The sequence below is a fragment of the Gorilla gorilla genome, chromosome X (genome assembly GCF_029281585.2).
Source record: "Gorilla gorilla gorilla isolate KB3781 chromosome X, NHGRI_mGorGor1-v2.1_pri, whole genome shotgun sequence".
Lineage (NCBI taxonomy): Eukaryota > Metazoa > Chordata > Mammalia > Primates > Hominidae > Gorilla > Gorilla gorilla.
The window spans coordinates 99,440,260-99,454,058 of record NC_073247.2 but is presented as its reverse complement, the minus strand read 5'-3'; the positions used below and the strand labels follow the sequence as shown (position 1 = coordinate 99,454,058).

At 37.9% G+C, this 13,799-nt stretch overlaps 1 protein-coding gene across 2 annotated transcripts in view; it reads right to left on the bottom strand.

The window, feature by feature from the left end:
* KLHL4 (kelch like family member 4) overlaps window positions 1-13,799 on the bottom strand; it is a 150,267-nt gene that overhangs the window by 19,969 nt on the left and 116,499 nt on the right. The window lies entirely within an intron of this gene.

Genomic DNA, 13,799 nt, shown 5'->3' with positions numbered 1-13,799 from the left:
TTTTTGGCAGAAATAGAAAAATTCATCCTAACTCCATATAGAATCTCAAGAGACCCCAAGTAGCAAAAACAATCTAGAAAATGAACAAAGTTGGAGGTTTACTGCTTCCCTGATTAAGAAGCTTAGTATACTAGCTACACTAATCAACGCAGTGAGGTACTGGCATAAAGACAGACATAAAGACCAATGGAACACAGTACAGAGCCCAGAAATAAACCCTTACATATATGGTCAAAAAAATTTTGACAATGGTGCTGAGGCCATTGAATGGGGAAAGGAGAGTCTTTTCAACACATGCTAATGGGAAAACTGGATATCCATGCAAAAGAATAAAGTTGAATCTTTACTCAATAAAGAACAAATAAACTAATGGGTCAAAGGCCTGAAGGTAAGAGGTACAGTTATAAAATTCTAGGTATAAAATATAAATAAAAAGCTTGATGAACTTGTATTTGACAATCATTTCTTGGATAAAACACCAAAAGAACAGTCAACAAGAAAAAATATATAAATTGAACTTCATCAAAATTAAAAATATTTGTGCATCAGAAGACATTATCAACACAGTGACCAGGAAATCCATGAAACAGGAGAGACTATTTGCAAATCATACATATGATAAGGAACTAATTTCCAGAATATGTACGGAACTACTATAATAATGATATTCAGCCTTAAAAAGGAAATGAAATTCTGACACATATTATTACATAAACCTTGAAGAATTATGCTAATTGAGATATGACAATCATAAAATAATAACTATTTATGATTCCACTTTTATGAGGTAACTAGAATAGTCAAATTCATAGAAACAAAAAGTAGAATAGTGGTTACCAGTGGCTGCAGAGAGGTAAAAATGTACAGTTATTGTTTAATAAATACAGAGTTTCAATCTGAGCAGAGGAAAAATGTTGTAGAGATGGTTGGTAGTGATATTTGCAAAACAGTGTGTATATGTCGCTAAACTGTACACTTAAAATATTTAAAATAAAATATCCTTATTATGTATAATTTGCCACAAAAATTAGCACTATTAAGAGGTGATTGGTTATTGCTTATGCTAACTGTAGAGAGAACTAATGTGGTTTTCTTCAGTGTCACATATATTTGAATCTAGTACATTATAGTATTATAGTGTATTACAATCAAATATGTATTATCTGAGGCAGTGATTGACCATGTTTATGGTTTGTATAATCTTAAAAAAATAAGTTGCATCTCTTAATAACTGATTTTAGAAGAGGCATTCCAGTTATACACTGAGTGCCAGAGAGCCAGTCATTGAGAATAAAGTTTTTAAAGTGCTACAGATCAGAATTCCCTATAAGAAACTATTAGCTTTAATTATCAATTATGTGTCAGTGGTACATTTATCAGAAAAAAAAAATATTCATCCTTTTTCTTTAGGCTCTTCTGCCTAAATTCTATCCTTTATGTCATTGTTTGACCAATTTCTTCCAAGCTGCTTTTTTCATGATATTCCAGCTCTTCTCAGTTTAATTTTTCCTCTGCCTGAAAGATAAAATCTCAAAACGTCTACCTTGGCATTAAGGGACATCAGACACTGTGGTCCTTAATTCTGTTCTGAGTTGCACTTCCAACTGAACTGAGTTGCCTATTTCCACCCAAAGTGTCTGCTGTAACTGAAAAAGCTGTCTCCTTCTTTACTTCAATGGTTTTGATTGTGATTTTTTTTCTCCTAAATTTGTATGCCTGCAAAATACAAATTCTACCCATTCTATAAATTTTCCTTGAGGATGATATTCCACAATTATGTCTGTTTCCAAAATTATGCTCACCTTACTGTAAATTTGTCATTTGGTCTTAGGTTAATATTATTTAACTATTTTGTGTATGTATACAGTTTTTCTGTCTTGAAAGGGAATGTAAATGGTGTAACTACACAGTCATAACATTTATTTTAACCAAGATACACACTATTCATACAAGTGAGTGTCTCCCATTCAATGAAATTACCTTTGGGAAACAAAATACTTATTGCAATAGAGTCATTGCAATAAGTACTTCTGAATATTAATAAAATACAGAATTATATTATTAATTTCTGTATAATAATTCTTTCTGTATATTTTGTGATGGTAAGTCATCATCTCTTTACAGATTAATTTCATTTGATTTTAAAACCAATAAATTTATCTTTATGTTGTTAATGCTATTTTTGAAATTTCTATTGGTGTTTAATGAACAGGTGGTATTTAGTTGCATGAATAATTTCTTTAGTGGTTATTTCTGAGATTTTGGTGCACCCATCACCAAATGTGTAGACTTTATCCCTCACCCTACTCCCACCCTTTCCTCTGAGTCCCCAAAGTTCATTGTATCATTCTTATGCCTTTGCATCCTCATAGTTTAGCTCCCACTTATGAGAGTATATAATGTTTGGTTTTCCATTTCTGAGTTACTTCACTTAGAATAATGGTCTCCAATTCCATCCATGTTGCTGTGAATGCCATTATTTCATTCCTTTTTGTGGCTGAGTAGTATTCCATATATCCCATTTCCTTTATCCACTCGTTGATTGATAATTGACAGGCATTTGGCTGGTTCCATATTTTTGCAATTGCAAATTGTTCTGCTATAAACATGTGTGTGCAGGTATCTTTTTTGTATAATTACTTCTTTTCCTCTCGATAGATACCCAGGAGTGGGATTGCTGTTTCAAATGGTATATCTACTTTTATTTCCTTAAGGAATCTCCACACTGTTTTCCATAGTGGTTGTACTAGTTTACATTCCCACCAATAGTGTAAAGTGTTCCCATTTTACCACATCCATGCCAACATTTATTGTGTTTTGATTTTTTGATTATGGCCATTCTTGCAGGAGTGAGGTAGTATTGCATTGTGCTTTTGGTTTGCATTTCCCTGATCATTAGTGCTGTTGAATATTTTAAAAATATGTTTGTTGGCCATATGAATATCTTCTTTTGAGAGTTGTCTATTCATGTCCTTAGCCCACTTCTTAATGGAATTGTTTCTTTTGTTCTTGCTAATTTGTTTGAGTTCCTTGTGGATTCTGTCCTTTGTTAGATGTAGATTGTAAAGATTTTCTCCCCATCTGTAGGATATCTTTTTACTCTGCTGATTATTTCTTCTGCTGTGCAGAAGCTTTTTAGTTAAGTCCCATCTATTTATCTCTGTTTTTGTTGCATTTGCTTTTGGGTTCTTGGTCATGAAGTCTTTGCCTAAGCTAATGTCTAGAAGGGTTTTTGCAATGTACCATCTAGAAATTTTATGGTTTCAGGCTTTAGATTTAAGTATTTGATTTGATCCATCTTGACTTGATTTTTCTATAGGGTTAGAGATGAGGATCCAGTTTCATTCTTCTATATGTGGCTTGCCAATTATCCCAGCACCATTTGTTGAATACAGTGTCCTTTCCCCACTTTATGTTTTTCTTTGCTTTGTCAAAGATCAGTTGACTGTAAGTATTTGCCTTTATTTCTGGGTTCTCTATTCTGTTCCACTCATCTATATGCCTAGTTTTATACCAGTACCATTTTGTTTTGGAGAGTATGGCCTTATAGTATAGTTTGAAGTTGTGTAATGTAATGCCTCTAGATTTGTTCATTTTGCTTAGTCTTGCTTTGGCTAGGCAGGCTCTTTTTTGGTTTCATAGGAATTTTAGAATTGTTTTTTCTAATTCTGTGAAGAATGGTGGTGGTATTATAAAGGCAAATGCATTGAATCTGTAGACTGCTGTTGGCAGTATGGTCATGATCACAATACTGATTCTACCCATCATGAGCATGGGATGTATTTCCATTTGTTTGTGTCATCTATGTTTTCTTTCAGTAGTGTTTTGTAGTTTTCATTGTAGAGGTCTTTCACCTCCTTGGTTAAGTGTATTCCTAAGTTTTTGTTGTTGTTGTTGCAGCTATTGTAAAAGGGGTTGAGTTCTTGATTTGATTCTCAGCTTGGTCACTGTTTTTGTATAGCAGAGCTACAGATTTGTGTATATTAATTTTTTTCCATAAATTATTGGAGTACAAGTGGTATTTCGTTACATGAGTAAGTTCTTTAGTGGTGATTTGTGAGATTCTGTTGCACCCATCACCCAAGTAGTATACACTGCACCATATTTGTAGTCTTTTATCCCTGGCTACCTCCCACTCTTCCCTTGCCCAGTCCCCAAAGTCCATTGTATCATTCTTATGCCTTTGTGTCCTCATAGTTTAGCTCCCACATATCAGCGAGCACATACAATGTTTGGTTTTCCATTCCTGAGTTACTTTACTTAGAATAATAGTCTCCAATCTCATCCAGGTTGCTGCAAATGCTGTTAATTGATTCCTTTTTATGGCTGCACAGTATTCCATTGTGTATATATACCATAGTTTCTTTATCCACTTGTTGATTGATGGGTATCTGGGTTGGTTCCACAGTTTTGCAAGTGTGAATTGTGCTGCTATAAACATACATGTGCAAGTATCTTTTATGAATAATAACTTCATTTCCTCTGGGTAGATACCCAGTAGTGGGATTGCTGGGTCAAATGGTTGTTCTACTTTTAGTTCTTTAAGGAATCTTCACACTCTTTTTCATAGTGGCTATATTAGTTTACATTCCCACCAGCAGTGTAGAAGTGTTCCCTGTTCACCGCGATCACACTAGCATCTACCGTTTTTTGATTTTTTGATTATGACCATTCTTGCAGGACTAAGGTGGTATTGCATTGTGGTTTTGATTTGCATTTCCCTGATCATTAGTAATGTTGAGCATTTTTCACATGTTTGTTGGCCATTTGTATATCTTCTTTTGAGAATTATTTATTCATTTCCTTAGCCCACTTTTTGATGGGATTGTTTGTTTATTTCTTAATGATTTGTTTGAGTTCATTGTAGATTCTGGATATTAGTCCTTTGTCAGATGTACAGATTGTGAAGATTTTCTCCCACACTGTGGGTTGTCTGTTTACTCTGCTGACTGTTCCTTTTGTCATGAAGAAGCTCTTTAGTTTAATTAGGTCCCACCTATTTAGCTTTGTTTTTATTGCATGTGCTTTTGGGCTCTTGGTCATGACATCCTTGCCTAAACCAATGTCTAGAAGGGTTTTTCCAATGTTATCTTTTAGAATTTTTATAGTTTCAGGTCTTAGATTTAAGACCTTAATCCATCCCAAGTTGATTTTGTATAAGGTGGGAGATGAGAATCCAGTTTCATTCTCCTATATGTGGCTAGCCTATAATCCCAGCATGATTTGCTGAAAACAGTGTTCTTTTCCCACTTTATGTTTTTGTTTGCTTTGTCAAAGATCAGTTGGCTGTATTTGAGTTTATTTCTGGGTTCTCTATTCTGTTCCACTGGTCTATGTGCCTATTTTTACACCAGTACCATGATGTTTTGGTAACTATGGCTTTATAGACTGGTTTGAAATCAGGCTGTGAGATGCCTCCATATTTGTTCTTGTCCTTAGTCTTGCTTTGGCTATGAGGGCTCTTTTTTGGTTCCATATGAATTTTAGAATTGTTTTTTCTAATTCTGTGAAGAATAATGGTGCTATTTTCATGGGGACTGCATTGAATTTGTAGACTGCTTTTGGCAGTGTGGACATTTTCACAATATTGATTCTACCCATCCATGAGCATGGGATGTGTTTCCATTTCTTGGTGTCATCTATGGTTTCTTTCAGCAGTGTTTTGTAGTTTTCCTTGTAGAGGTCTTTTGACCCCTTGATTATGTATATTCCTAAGTATTTTATTTTATTTTTTTGCAGCTATTGTAATAGGGGTTGAGTTCTAGATTTGATTCTCTGCTTAGTTGCTGTTGGTGTATAGAAGAGCTACTGGTTTGTGTACATTAATCTTATATCCAGAAACTTTGCTGAATTCTTTTATCAGTTCTAGGAGCTTTCTTGAGGAGTCTTTAGGGTTTTCAATGTGAACGATCATATCATCAGCAAACAGTGAGAGTTTGACTTCCTTTTTACCGATTTGGATGCCCTTTATTCCTTTCTCTTGTCTGATTGCTCTGGCTGTGACTTCCAGTACCATGTTGAAGAGGAGTGGTGACAGTGGGCATCCTTGTCTTGTTCCAGTTCTCAGAGGGAACGTTTTCAACTTTTCCACATTCAGTATTGTGTTGACTGTGGGTTTGTCATAGATGGTTTTTATTACATTAAGGTATGTCCCTTGTATGCTGATTCTGCTGAGAATTTTAATCATAAAGGTTGCTGGATTTCATCAAATGCTTTTTCTGCATCTTTTGATGTGATTATGTGATTTTTTAAAAATTATTTTTATGAGGTGTACCACATTTATGGATTTGTGGATGTTAAACAATCCCTGCATCCCTGGTATAAAACTAACTTGATCATGGTGTATTATCTTTTTGATATGCTGTTGGATCCTGTTAACTAGTACTGTGTTGAGAATTTTTGCATCTATGTTCATCATGGATATTGGGCTTTAGTTTTCTTTTTTGGTTATGTCTTTTCCTGGTTTTGGTATTAATGCTGGCTTCATAGAATGAATTAGGGAGGGTTCCTTCTTTTTCTGTCTTGTGAAATAGTGTCAAAAGAATTGGTATCAATTTTCCTTTGAATGTCTATTAGAATTCCACTGTGAATCTGTCTGGTCCTGGACTTTTTTTTGTTGGTAATCTTTCTAGTTACCATTTCAATCTTGCTGCTTGTTATTGGTCTGTTCAAGGTATCTAATTCTTTCTGATTTAAGCTAGGGGAGTTGTATTTTTCCAGAGATTTAGCCATCTCTTCTAGGTTTTTTAGTTTATGTGAGGGAAGGTGTTCATAGTACCCTCGGAAGATCTTTGGTATGTCATTTGTAATATCTCTTGCAATTCTTAGTGAGGTTATTTGGATTTTCTCTCTTCTTTTCTTGGTTAATCTTGCTAATGGTCTATCAGTTTTATTTATCTTAGCACCAGCTTTTTGTTTCATTTATCTTTTGTATTTTTTTGGTTTCAATTTCATTTAGTTCTGCTTTGATCTTTTTGTGATAAAATTTCCAGGTGTTTTTGTGCTTCTTGTATTTGGATGTCTAGGTCTCTAGCAAGACCAGGGAAGCTTTCCTCAATTATTCACCCAAATATGTTTTCTAAGCTTTTAGAATTCTCTTCCTCAGGAACACCTATTATTGTTAGGTTTGGTTGTTTAACATAACGCCAGACTTCTTGGAGACTTTGTTCATATTTTCTTATACTTTTTTCTTTGCCTTTGTAAGATTGGATTAATTAAAAAACCTTGTCTTTGAGCTCTACATTTCTTTCTTTTACTTGCTTAATTACATTCTGAGACTTTCCAGGGCATTTCACATTTCTGAAAGTGTGTCCAAAGTTTCCTGGATTTTTGATTTTTTTTTTCTTTAAGCTGTCTATTTCCTTGAACATTTCTCCCTTCACTTCTTGTATCATTTTTTGGATTTCCTTGCATTGGGCTTTGCCTTTTTCTGCTCCCTCCCTGATTAGCTTAATAACTAACCTCCTGAATTCTTTTTCAGATAAATCATGAATTTCTTCTTGGTTTGGATCCACTGCTGGATTCTTTTGCGGGGTGTTGAAGAGCCTTGTTTTGTCATATTACTAGGCAGGGTTGGTTTTCTGGTTCCTTCTCATTTGGGTAGCTCTGTCAGAGGGAAGGTCTGGGGCTGAAGACTGTTTTTTCAGATTTCTTTTGTCCCACAGGATGTTCCCTTGCTGTAGTACTATCCCCCTTTTCTTATGGATGTGGCTTCCTGTGAGCTTAACTGCAGTGATTGTTGTCTCTATTCTGGGTCTAGCCACCCAGCAAGTCTATCTGAATCCGGGCTGGTACTGGGGGGTGTCTGCACAGAGTCCTGGGATGTGAACCATCTATGGGTCTCTCAACATGGATACCAGTGCCTGTTCCAGTGGAGGTGGCAGGGGGTGCAATGGAGTCTGTGAGGATTCTTAGCTTTGGTGGTTTAATGCTTCATTTTTGTGCTGGGTGGCCTCCTGCCGGGAGGTGGCACTTTCCAGAAAGCATCAGCTATGGTAGTATGGAGAGGGACTGGCCATGGGTGGGGCCCTAAAACTCCCAAGATTATATGCCCTTTGTCTTCTGCTACCAGGGTAAATGGGAAAGGGCCATCAGGTGGGGGTGGGGCTAGGCACGTCTGAGCTCAGACATTCCTTGGGTGGGTCTTGCTGCAGCTGCTGTGGGGGATTGGGGTGAGATTCCCGGGTCACCGGAGCTGTGTACCTAGGAGGATTATGGCTGCCTCTGCTGAGTCATGCAGGTTGTCAGGGAAGTGGGGGAAAGCCAGCAGTCACAGGTCTCACCCAGCTCCCATGCAAACCAAAGAGCTGGTCTCACTCCCACTATGCTTCTCCCCAACAGCCCCAAGTCTGTTTCCAGGTGGAGGACGAGACGGGCTTGAAAACTTGCCCCAGTATACCTGCTTCCACGCTGCAAAAGAAAAGGGCTTGGTTCTTTCCCCACCTGTGGAGTCTGCAAACCAGATTTGTGCCCTCCCCCAAGTTCTGGCCAGGAGGCTTCTCACAATGTTCAAATTGTTACAAAGTTCAGCTAAAGATTTCCTCCTCCCTGTGGAGTTTTACGCCCTGCTTCTCTGGCCAGCCTCCAAATGTATCCCTGTGGTACCAGGCAGGAATGGCCTGCTAGGGGACCCAGCAAGCTCACAGGGACTTTCTGCTGCTTCCTCTACCCTTGTATTTCACTCGGCCCTCTAAATTGCCTCAGCTCCAGGTAAAGTTGGAAACTTCTCCTGCAAACAGACCTTCAGCTTCTCCAGTGGGTGTGTTTGGGAGAGGAGGCTCTCCCTTTCACACTTCTGCAGTTGGGCCACTCACAGAACTTGGGGTGTCTCCTGGGTCCTGCAGGAGCAGTTAGTTTTCTTCAGATGGTCTGTGGGTCCTCTCAGGATTGCTGGTTTGTTCTTGCAGTCCATCTGGAGCTAAAATTCACAATGCGAGCCTCTGCACGCTGCTCTGTCTGGAGCTGCAATCTTCTCCTGCCTCACGTTCACCATGAAGATTCCAATTCTGATTTGTGTACATTAATTTTGTAACCTGAAACTTTGCTGAATTCATTTACCAGTTCTAGGAGCTTTCTGGATGAGTCTTTAGGGTTTTCTAGGTATACAATCATGTCATCAGCAAACAGTGACAGTTGACTTCCTTATTACCAATTTGGATGCCCTTTATTTCTTTATCTTGTCTGATTGCTCTGGCTAGGACTTCCAATACTATGTTGAATAGAAGTTGTGAAAGTGGGCATCATTGTCTTCTTCCAGTTCTCAGGGAGAATGCTTTCAACTTTTCCCTGTTCAGTATTATGTTGGCTGTGGGTTTGTCATAGATGGCTTTCATTACCTTAAGGTAAGCCCCTTCTATGCTGATTTTGCTGAGGGTTTTAATGATAAAGGGATGCTGGACTTTGTCAAAGGGTTTTACTGCATTTATTGAGATGATTATGTGATTTTTTAAAAAAATATTTTTATGAGGTGTATCACATTTATTGACTTGTGGATGTTAAACAATCCCTGTGTCCCTGGTATAAAACTAACTTGATCATGGTATATTATCTTTTTGACATGTTGTTGGATTCTGTTAACTAGTATTGTGTTGAGAATTTTTGCATCTATATTCATCATGGATATTGGGCTGTAGGTTTCTTTTTTGTTATGTCCTTTCTTGGTTTTGGTATCAGGATGATAGTGGCTTCACAGAATGATTTACGGAGGATTCCCTTTTTCTCTATCTTTTGGAATAGTTTTAGTAGCATTGGTACCAATTCTTTGAATGTCACATAAAATTCAGCTGTGATTTCATCTGGACCTAGACTTTTTTTGTTGGTAACTTTTTAGTTACTGTTTCAATCTTGCTTCTTATTATTGGTCTGTTCAGAGTTTCTATTTCTTCCTGGTTTAATCTAGGATGGTTGTATATTTCTAGGAATTTATCCATCACCTCTAGGTTTTCTAGTTTGTGTGTGTAAAGGTGTTCCTAGTAGCCTTGAATGATCTTTTGTATTTCTGAGATATTGGTTGTAATATCTCCCATTTCATTTCTAATTGGGCTTATTTGAATCTTCTCCTTTTTTTCTTGGTTAATTTTGCTAATGGTCTATTCATTTGGTTTATTTTTTTCAAAGAACCAGCTGTGTGTTTTCTCTTTCGTATTTTTTTGTTGTTGTTGTTTCAGTTTCATTTAGTTCTGGTCTTTCTTTTCTTCTGCTGGGTTTGTTTGTTGTTTTTTCTCTAGTTCTTTGACGTGTAACCCTAGATTGTCTATTTGTGCTCTTTCAGACTTTTTGATGTAGGCTTTCAATGCTATGAACTTTCCTCTTAGAACCACTTTTCTGTTTCCTAGAGGTTTGGAGAGGTTATATTATTATTATTATTGTTCAGTTCAAATAATTTTTTATTTCAATCTTGATTTCACTGTGACCCAATGATCATTCAGAAGCATGTTATTTAATTTCCATGTACTTGCATGGTTTTGAGGGTTTCTTCTAGAGTTGATTTCCAATTTTATTAGACTGTGGTCTGACAGAGTACTTGATACAATTTCAATTTTCTTAAATTTACTGAGACTTGTTTTGTGGCTTTTACTGAGACTTGTTTTGTCATATGGTCTATCTTGGAGAATGTTCCATGTGCTGATGAATACAGTGCATATTCTGCAGTTGTTGGGTAGAATGTTCTGTAAATATCTAAGTCCATTAGTTCTGGGGTATAGTTTAAGTTCATTGGTTCGTGTTGACTTTCTATCTTGATGACCTGTCTAGTGCTGTGAGTGGAGTACTGAAGTCCCCCACTATTATTGTGTTGCTGTCTATCTTATGTCTTAGGTCTAGTAGTAATTGTTTTATGAATTTGGGAGCTCCAGTGCTAGGTGCATATATATTCAGGATTGTGATATTTTCCTGTTGGACTAGTTCTTTTATCATTACATAAGGTCCCTCTTTGTCTTTTTTAACTGCTGTTGCTTTAAAGTTTGTTTTGTCTGATATAAGAATAGCTATTCCTGCTCATTTTTTTTGTGTCCATTTGCATGGACTATCTTTTTTCCACTCCTTTACCTTAAGTTTATTGGAGTCCTTATTTGTCAGGTGAGTCTCTTGAAGACAGCAGATATTAATTAGTGAGTTCTTATCAATTTTGCCATTCTACATCTTTTAAGTGGAGCATTTAGGCCATTTTACATTCACCATTGCTATGGAGATGTGAGGTACTTTTCTATACATTGTGCTATTAATTGCCTGAATACCTTGGTATTTTTTTCACCGCTATTGTTTTATATGTCCTGTGAGATGTATACTTTAAGGAGACTCTATTTTTCTGTGTTGTGAGGATTTGTTTCATGATTTAGAGCTCCTCTTAGCAGTTCTTGTAGGGCTGGCTTCATAGTGGCAAATTCTCTCAGCATTTGTTTGTCTAAAAAAGACTGTATCTTTCCTTCATTTATGAAGCTTAGTTTCACTGGATACAAAATTCTTGACTAATTGTTTTGTTTAAGGAGGCTAAAGATAAGGCCTCAATCCCCTCTAGCTTGTGGAGTTTCTACTAAAATATCTGCTCTTACTCTCACAGGTTTTCCTTTTTAGGTTACCTGGTGCTTTTCCCTCACAGTTCTTAAGATTATTTCCTTTGTTTTGACTTTAGATAACCTAATGAATATGTGCCTAGGCGATGATTTTTTTGTGATAAATTTCCCAGATGTTCTTTGAGCTTCTTGTATATGGCTGTCTAGATCTCTAGCAAGGCCAGGGAAGTTTTCCTTGATTATCCCCTCAAATATGTTTTCCAAACTTTTAGATTTCTCTTCTTTGGGAACACAAACTATTCATCTGTTTTGTCATTTAACATAATCCCAATCTTCTTGGAGGCTTTGTTCATTTTTTAAAAATAATTTTTTTCTTTATCTTTGTCGGATTGGGTTAATTTGATACACTTGTCTTCAAGCTCTGACATTCTTTCTTCTACTTGTTTGATTCTATTGCTGAGACTTTCCAGTGCATTTTGCAATTCTCTAAATGTGTCCTTCACTTCCAGAAGTTGTAATTGTTTTTTATGTTTTCTATTTTATGTATGTGTGTATTTATTTATTAATTTTTTCGATGGAGTCTTGCTCTGTTGCCCAGGCTGGAGTGCAGTGGCATGATCTCAGCTCACTGCAACCTCTGCCTCCAAGGTTCAAGTGATTCTCTTGCTTCAGACTCCTGAGTGGCTGACATTGAAGGCACCTGCCACTGTGCCAGGTTGATTTTTGTATTTTTAGTACAGAAAGGGTTTTGCCATGTTGGCCAGGCTGGTCTCAAACTCCTGATCTCAGATGATCCTCCCACTTTGACCTTCCAAAGTGCTGGGATTATAGGCATGAGCCACCACGCCTAGCCTGTGACTGCTTTTTATTTATGCTATCTATTTCACTGGTGAATTTTCCATTCATATTCTACATGATTTTATTTATTTATTTATTTATTTATTTATTTATTTATTTATTTGATGTGTTTAAGTTGGACTTCACCTTTCTCCCGTACCTCCTTGATTGGCTTAATAGTTGACCTTCTGAATTCTTTTTCTGGCAATTCAGATACATCATCTTGGTTTGGATCTATTGCTGGTGAGCTACTGCGATCTTTTGGGGGTGTTAAAAAACCTCATTTTGTCATACTACCAGAATTGTTTTTCTGGTTCCTTCTCATTTGGGTAGACTATGTCAGAGGGAAGATCTGGAACTCAAGGGCTGCTGTTCAGATTCTTTTGTCCTATGGGGGTGATCCCTTGATGTGGTGCTCTCCCCTTTCCCCTAGGGATGGGGCTTCCTGAGCACCAAACTGCAGTGATTGCTATTTCTGTTCTGGATCTAGCCACCCAGCAGAGCTACTGGGGTGGGGAGTGTCTGCCATGAGTCCTGTGATGTGATCCGTCTTCAGGTCTCTCAGCCATGGATACTAGCACCTACTCTCGTGGAGGTGGCAGGGGAGTGAAGTATGCTCTGAGGGTCCTTGGTTGTATTTTTGTTTAGTATGCTGGTTTTGTGTTGGTTGGCCTCCAGCTAGGAGGTGGCACATTCAAGAGCCCATCAGTTCCGTTTGTATAGGAAGGATACAACTTTGCCTTAGGCTTAGGCAGTGGGCAGGGCCATAGAGCTACCAAGAAATTATGACCTTTGTGTTTGGCTACCAGCGCATAAAGAGAAAGACCATCAGGTGGGGGCAGGGTTAGGCATGTCTGAGCTCAGACTCTCCTTGGGTGGGGCTTGCTGCAGCTGCTGTGGGGGATGGGGTGTGGTTTTCAGGCCAATGGAGTTATGTTCCCAGGGGGATTATGGCTAGCTCTGCTTTGTCACATAGGCCACCGAGAAAGTGGGGGAAAGCTGGCAGCCACAGGCCTCACCCAGCTCCCATGCAGCCTGCAGCCAGAAAGGCTGGTCTCACTCCCACTGCACCCTCACTCAACAGAACCTAGCTTATTTCAAGGCAGCCAGTGAGCAGGGCTGAGAACCTACCCCAGGCCATAAGACTCCCAGCTGAGAAAGCAAGCAGGCTCACATTGCTACGGCTATCCCTGCGCAGCAATCCACCTCCCTCAGAGGGTCTGTGGATTCCCTTGACTTTCCTGTTATGTTCCTGCGGTAGTTCTTAGAGCAAAAGTTCACGATATGGTTCTCCACACACTGCTCTGTCTATATGAGTGGGAGCTGCAAGTTATTCCTGGCTCCTATCTGCCATTTTTTCCCCAATCTCAGTAAACTTATTTTGATTTGAGTCTCCTGAATTGGTTGAGTGATGTAGCTTGGCTTAAAACTTATTTGTTTACCACTTTGTCT